This window comes from Camelus ferus, chromosome 27 (genome assembly GCF_009834535.1).
Source record: "Camelus ferus isolate YT-003-E chromosome 27, BCGSAC_Cfer_1.0, whole genome shotgun sequence".
Lineage (NCBI taxonomy): Eukaryota > Metazoa > Chordata > Mammalia > Artiodactyla > Camelidae > Camelus > Camelus ferus.
Genome location: NC_045722.1, coordinates 16,335,221 through 16,341,467, shown reverse-complemented (window position 1 = coordinate 16,341,467; position 6,247 = coordinate 16,335,221). Strand labels below are relative to the sequence as shown.

At 50.3% G+C, this 6,247-nt stretch overlaps 1 long non-coding RNA gene across 1 annotated transcript; it reads left to right on the top strand.

Moving 5' to 3' along the window:
- The first annotated feature begins 1,384 nt into the window (after positions 1–1,384).
- LOC116660184 lies at positions 1,385–5,600 on the top strand. Its single transcript, XR_004315553.1, has 4 exons — positions 1,385–1,728; positions 1,987–2,104; positions 3,816–3,901; positions 5,348–5,600. It is a non-coding gene; the product is annotated as an uncharacterized LOC116660184 (long non-coding RNA).
- The last annotated feature ends 647 nt before the right edge of the window (positions 5,601–6,247 follow it).

Here is a 6,247-nt window from a genome sequence, read left to right as displayed (position 1 = left end):
CCTTCTGCCCCCTCTCAGGCTACCACACAGAAGTGGCAGAGAGATGGAGAGAAGAGGACAGATGTGGAGAAGTATGCCAGAAGGGAACTCAACTGGCCTCAGTGGCATGGGAAGGGAGGGGATGGAAGGGTTGGTGCTGGCGCCAAGTCTTCTAGCCAGGTGACCATGTCGATGGTGACGCTAGGGGCAAGGGCCATCCTTGCTTTGAGAGCCCTGTGCTCTGGCTTTGGCTGTAACTTCTGTCCCCTTTCATGTCCTTCTTCATTCACCAAACTCTCCCCCTTACGACCGTGGTGTTTCCTCCTCCAGGAAGCCTTCCTTACCCTCCAAGAGGGAAGGAACTCTCTCTCCTTCAGTGCTGTGTGGTTCTCAGCGTTCCATCATCATGGATTCTGATCTCTCTCCATTGGGTGGGGGCGCTGTGCCTGGGTGTCTGGGACAAGCAGGCAGAAGACAGATGAGACTGAACAAACCATGAATGAGCAAACTGTACCCATCGGCTTCCCAGCAGGAAACAGAATCTAACTCAGGTGGCACAAAGGGAGAGGCTCTAATTAAGGGGGAGTTTCAGAGGTGTGGCAGGGTCCAGCAAAGACAAACAAGGGAGATTGAGGCTTCCAGAGACGAATGCCCGGGAAGCTGTTGCCACCCCTGAGGGGAAGAGGGTAAGTGATGTTACCGGGAGGACACAGGTAGGGGAAAGATGCCGCCTTCCTCCATTCAGGATGCTGGAGCAGGAGAGAAAATGGTCCTCACCTCTCCCCCTCCCTCTTGTCTCCAACCCACGCCTCCTATTGGCCACTATTAGGGGCTGACTTGTGCCTTCCAAAACTCACATGTTGAAGTCCTAACACCCAGCACTTCAAATGTAATTGTATTTGAAGAGAGGGCCTTTAAAGAGGTAATTTTAAGGTAAAATTGGGTCTTTAGGGCAGGCTGTCATTCAGCATGACTGGTGTGCTTATCAGAAGAGAAGATTTGGATATAGACACACAAGTCAGGCCGGGCGCGGGGGAAGGGGCATGAGGGAAGACACAGGAAGGGGAGGAGAGAGTCCCCAGGAGAAACCGACCCTGCCGACACCTTGATCTCAGACACTCCCACCTCCAGAACCGAGGAAAGAATTTCTGTTGTCTGAGCCACTCAGTCTGCAGGATGTGTTCCGGGTACCTGAGCAAGCTGATCCAGGTACCCGGCTGGTATCCAGCATGCAAAGCAACAGGGCCACGTGGTCCTTAGGGGCCAGCCTCCTGCAGCCTAAAGCATAGCAGAGAAGGGCGGGCTAGGGTGTGGTGCCTGGGCAGAGGGCAAAGGAAGAGTAACCTACACACAATGACTCATCAGTTCAGACTGGCTGTTGAGTGCAGAGCCGAGAGGAGTTGATTCTGTGCTCAGAACTCAGCATGAGGTTGGAAAGCTGGAGCAGAGTCAGAGGGAAATGCCGCCCCATCCCACTCCTCCGGAGCCAGGTGGTACCCTCAGGGAGAAGGGAGGCCCAGGGGCTGTCCAGCCTGGATAGAAGGGAATACAGATTGCAGTGCCTGGAGAAGCGACAGGCAGGCTCGGCTTACCCTGCACACCTAGCACACACAGGACCAGCGGATCTGGTTCTCGGGCCCTGGATCTAGTACCGACTGAGCCACGCAAACGGCAAGGACTGGAGCCAGGATGAAGGCGCTGACTTTCTCTACACTTTCCGAGCACTGGGCTGTGTACTGTGTTTCCCAGGTGTGATCTTATTTCATGATCCCAAGATTTCTTTTTTATTTTAATTTTATTTTTATTGAAGTGTAGTTAACTTACAATGTTAGTTTCAGGTGTACAGCAAAGTGATTCAGTTGTACACATACATATAAATATATTTTTTTCAGTTTCTTTTCCATTATAGGTTATTACAAGAAATTAAATCTAGTTCCCTGTGCTATACAGTAGGTCCTGATTGTTTATCTGTTTTATGTATAGTAATGTGTATCTTTTAATTCCAAGGGGATTTCCACCCTGTGATGTGCCGTGTGTCTGCTTCAAACTAAAAGAAGAAAGTGAAAAACAATTTATCTGTCCTGATCCCAAGATTTCTAAGCAAACACTGAGTTCTAATTTGCAGGTAAAGAGATTGAAGCTCCAGACCCCGAACTAGTGAAACTGAGAATCACCTGAGTGCCTTGAAAATGCAGGTTCCTGGGCCCCCGAGCAGGAATTCTGATTCAGTGCACGTGTGGTGGGGCCCCATTACATGCACTTTACAGAAGAGCCCTGGGAGGCAGGCAGTCCCTTCGGTTACGCTGTGACAGGGCAGGAGGAGGCATCTCAGGGCTACAGCAAGGCCTGCCACCCCTGGACTTGTTAGTGGGGAGTCACTGGTCCCAGGATGATGGAGACATGGAGCAGACCTGAACCCGACCTGAAATCCAGGGTCTAGCAGGGCCAGCAGAGCCCACAGTCAACTGATAATACAGCAATACACGAAATTATTTGTGAAAGACTAGAATTATAATTTGAGTTAATTTCTATTAGTTTTTCTCATATTATTATTTAAATGGTTGTTAATTTTTGACAACGAAGTCCTTTCTTCACTTGGGAGCTTATTATGCAAAATAGATACAAGGTGTGACTCTGGTTGAAGCTGGGTTGAGTCGCCCAGATCCCCCCATGTCAGTAGCTGCCCCCACCCTGAGGCGCCTCCACCAGGCTCTGGGCATAAGGTCTACCGTCCACTGCCTTTGTCCTAAGTCTGGACTTGAGCTCTGACATCCTGTCACCCACTGGAAATGTTCAGGCATCCTTCCTGCTGTCCCAGACCCATCTAAAGCCAGTCTCCTAACTGAGCCCCAGTAACTTAGCTGAGCCCCAGAGGGCCCACATGCCCCCAGCAGGCTCCTCGCCTCATGATACAATAGTGAACAGAGTGATGGCCCAGATTTCCAATGTGACTCAAAGCCTTCTTCTGCCAGGCCCTTCCACGTCTCATTACAAGACTCCCATTGTTTTACTGATTCAACTCACCCAGGATCTCAATATTCCTTGGGGAAACAGCCTCCCGCCCCACTCTCATCCCCATTCCATGCCATGTGGGAGGAGTAGACTCCGTCTCTCCCCATCTCAACAAGTAAACAGCTGACCCAAGCCAGAGTCAATCCAAGCATCCATCCTTCTGGCCACAGTGATTGGTTCAGGCTCGGACAAGCCCTCCAGCCAACATAACTGAGACTCACTTCTGGAACTTCAGCCAGAACTTTCTTTCAGCCAATATAGCTAAGCTATAGGAAAGAAGCCACAGCTGCTAGCAGCCACTGTGTAAGAAAAACCTGTCCAACTACGGAGTCACACAAAGGAAAGAGGAAAGAGATGGAGAGAGACATGTGGTACCTCTGAGCATCCGCATCCCATCGTGCCTGGTGCTGGCCCAGCATCTCAGTAATACGGGCTTCTCAGTAATATGAACCAATACCGTTACTTTCCTTTACTTAAACCAGCTGGAGTTGGCATTGACTACAATCCTCTTAGAGGCTGAACTGCCCCTGACCTTGCTTTGTCCCTTAGAATGTATGTTGGACAATCGCCCATCCTTGCCCAGGCAGCTTTAGGGTTTGTGTCCCAGCATTTGCCTCCTGGACACTGCCTACTGGGTCATCCTCTGCCCTCTGCTCCAGAGTAAGGAAGCTCAGGCCTTCCTCTGCCCACGCTTGTCTTGAAATCCACAATGCCACCTCTTCTAGCCCCTAAGCCAGTATCATTTGCCTTTGATGAATGAAAAGAAAAGGAAACAATCCACTCAGAAGGAAAGAGCAACATTTTTTCCACTTGTCTCTTTTCAGGGACCGACCACAGCCCCGCTGCGGGCGACAGCTGTCACTGAAGAGTAAGAGCGTCTGAGGCAGAGCTGACAAGGACCTTTAAACGGGTGAGAAAAGCTATCGATTGTTGACATGCTGTTGGCTCCTTGGGTTTAGATCAATAGCTCATCGATGCCTCCTTCTGAGTGTTTAACAACCTGCCTCCTTCTCCCCTCCAGACACAACCAGGGCTGCTCCGACCCTGGGAAAGAAACCAGAGCTCGGCTACGTGCCACGTGGAGCAGATTTTCTTTGTTTCAAACGATTTGTCTCGAATGATCTGGGTCCCACGGGCCCAAGGGTCAGCTCGCTTAGATAGTCATTCATCACACAAACACCCACTCTGATACTAAACACACTGAACTCAACACCCCTGTCCCTCTGCCGAGAAACTGTGACCCTTCTCAGTGGCTGGGCCCCCTTCCCCGGCCCTAGGAGGGACGTTCACTATGTGGCTAAGTGATCATGTATTTTGATTATATTTGCAAAAGTTAAAAAGAAAAATGCAGGTGTCCTGAAGCATCCCAGCATGGCTTGCATGTAGGTCCACAGCTGACCCTTGCAGTGAAACAGTTTCTCACCTGGTTACGAGGATTCAGCTGCCTCTCAGTGCCACCAGCTCACTGGATGTGAGAAACCTGAAACGCAAGTGCTGTTGACTCATCCGGCCCAGTGTCCGTTTACCTGTAATCTCCCAGGGCAATCTCATCCCTCACGGCATCCTTGTCAGCTCTGAGGCTAATGTTCACCAGGTCTGAACGTATGTCTGATAGGACAGCGTCTTTGAGCCCCAAACTGAAGCTCCTCCTGACCTTCAGAGGGTTCCCAGACGACCTGCAGACACCTCAAACTCAGTGTGTCCAAAACTGAACTCTCTATCCTCCCCCGAAACCTGATGATCTAACCACATCTCGGGTCCCAGTCCATATTGAACAACGGACTGTGTGTCCATGTTCGTGATAATTATTCTCAACACCTCCCATAACCAACCACCTCCACCTCTTGATCTTAAATGCTTGATTCCTCTTTGTCACCCACTCCTGTCCTTCCCCACAGCAGCCTAGCTGGGCTAGAACAACTGACTACTTTTTTAAATTTTTTTTTTATTGAAGGATAGTCAATTTACAATGTTATGTTCATTTCTGGTGTACAGCAAAGTGATATATATATATATTCTTTTTCAGATTTTTTCCGTTGTAGGTTATTACAAGATAATGGATACGGTTCCCTGTGCTGTACAGTAGGACCTAGTTGTTTATCTATTTTTTACATGGTAATTAGTGTCTGCAAATCCCAAACTCCCAGTTTATCCCTCCCCACTCCTTTCCCCCTCTTCTAACCGTATGTTTGTTTTCCTGTGTCTGTGGGTCTGTTTCTGTTTCGTAAATAATAGAACAGCTGACTTCTAATTGAGCCCTCATTTCCCCTCCAATCTGCTTTTCGCCCTGTAACCCAAGCGTGATCTTCTCTAAAGTGTAGATCCAACCCTGACCTGCCCTGCACTGATCTTCCAGGGTAAACTCTCCTTCCAAACCTGATGCTCCAGCCAGACCAACCTGCCTACAGCTTCCCAGGAGGTTCCCCACCTCCGGGCCTTCGTTCGGGCTGTCTGCTCCTCTGGGCCACCTCGCCTGACTCCATTCCCTTGTAGCTTGAACCTTCCTCCTATGCTACTCTCGTCGGATGCCTGCAGTCCTTCACTCCTGGGTCAGTCTCGCTTATTCAGGCGTGAGCTCCACGTCTCACCTCCTTGCTGAATCCCCAGCATCTAAGCAGCTTTCAGAAAATCTCCTCTGAGCAGGGATCAGAAGGAGAGTTTCTGCCTCGTAGGTGATGTTTCATACGTCCCAGGATGGCCCCTAGACTGACCTCTGAATGCAGCCAACCTGGGTGCAGACATCTGTGGACAAGAACCCGGGGGCGGGTCAGACTGCTGGGCTGAAGGAAGATACTCCAAAACGTGCAGCCTGGGAGCCTGCCCTTGAGGGGAAGGAGAAAATGGTACCAGCCCCTTCTGTCCCCCGGGGAGCCCACTGATGCCCCGAAAACTTCTCTCAGCCCCCATGCCTTTTCTCTGGTCACCTAGGAACGCTGCTTGGTATTTATAAGTGTAGCGAATGCTACTCCCACAGGCCTTTTTCCTTCCATTTCATTAGCCAGGGACTTTTTGTGGTTTAATGTCTGCTCTTCTTCTTAAATGCAAAAATGTAAGCCTCCTTACCGTGAAGAGCACTCTTCATTCCCAGGGTCGGTTCACCTGGAAGTGATCTACATGGGGGCGTGTTCAGGACCCTCAGCCTGCCCTCTGGACAAAGCACAGGAGGTGGCCCTCACAGCCCAGAGGCCCTCACAGCAGAGGACAGCTGTGTTTTCTGATGAGCATGAGACATGAGGTGAAGGGAGGAATCCACTCT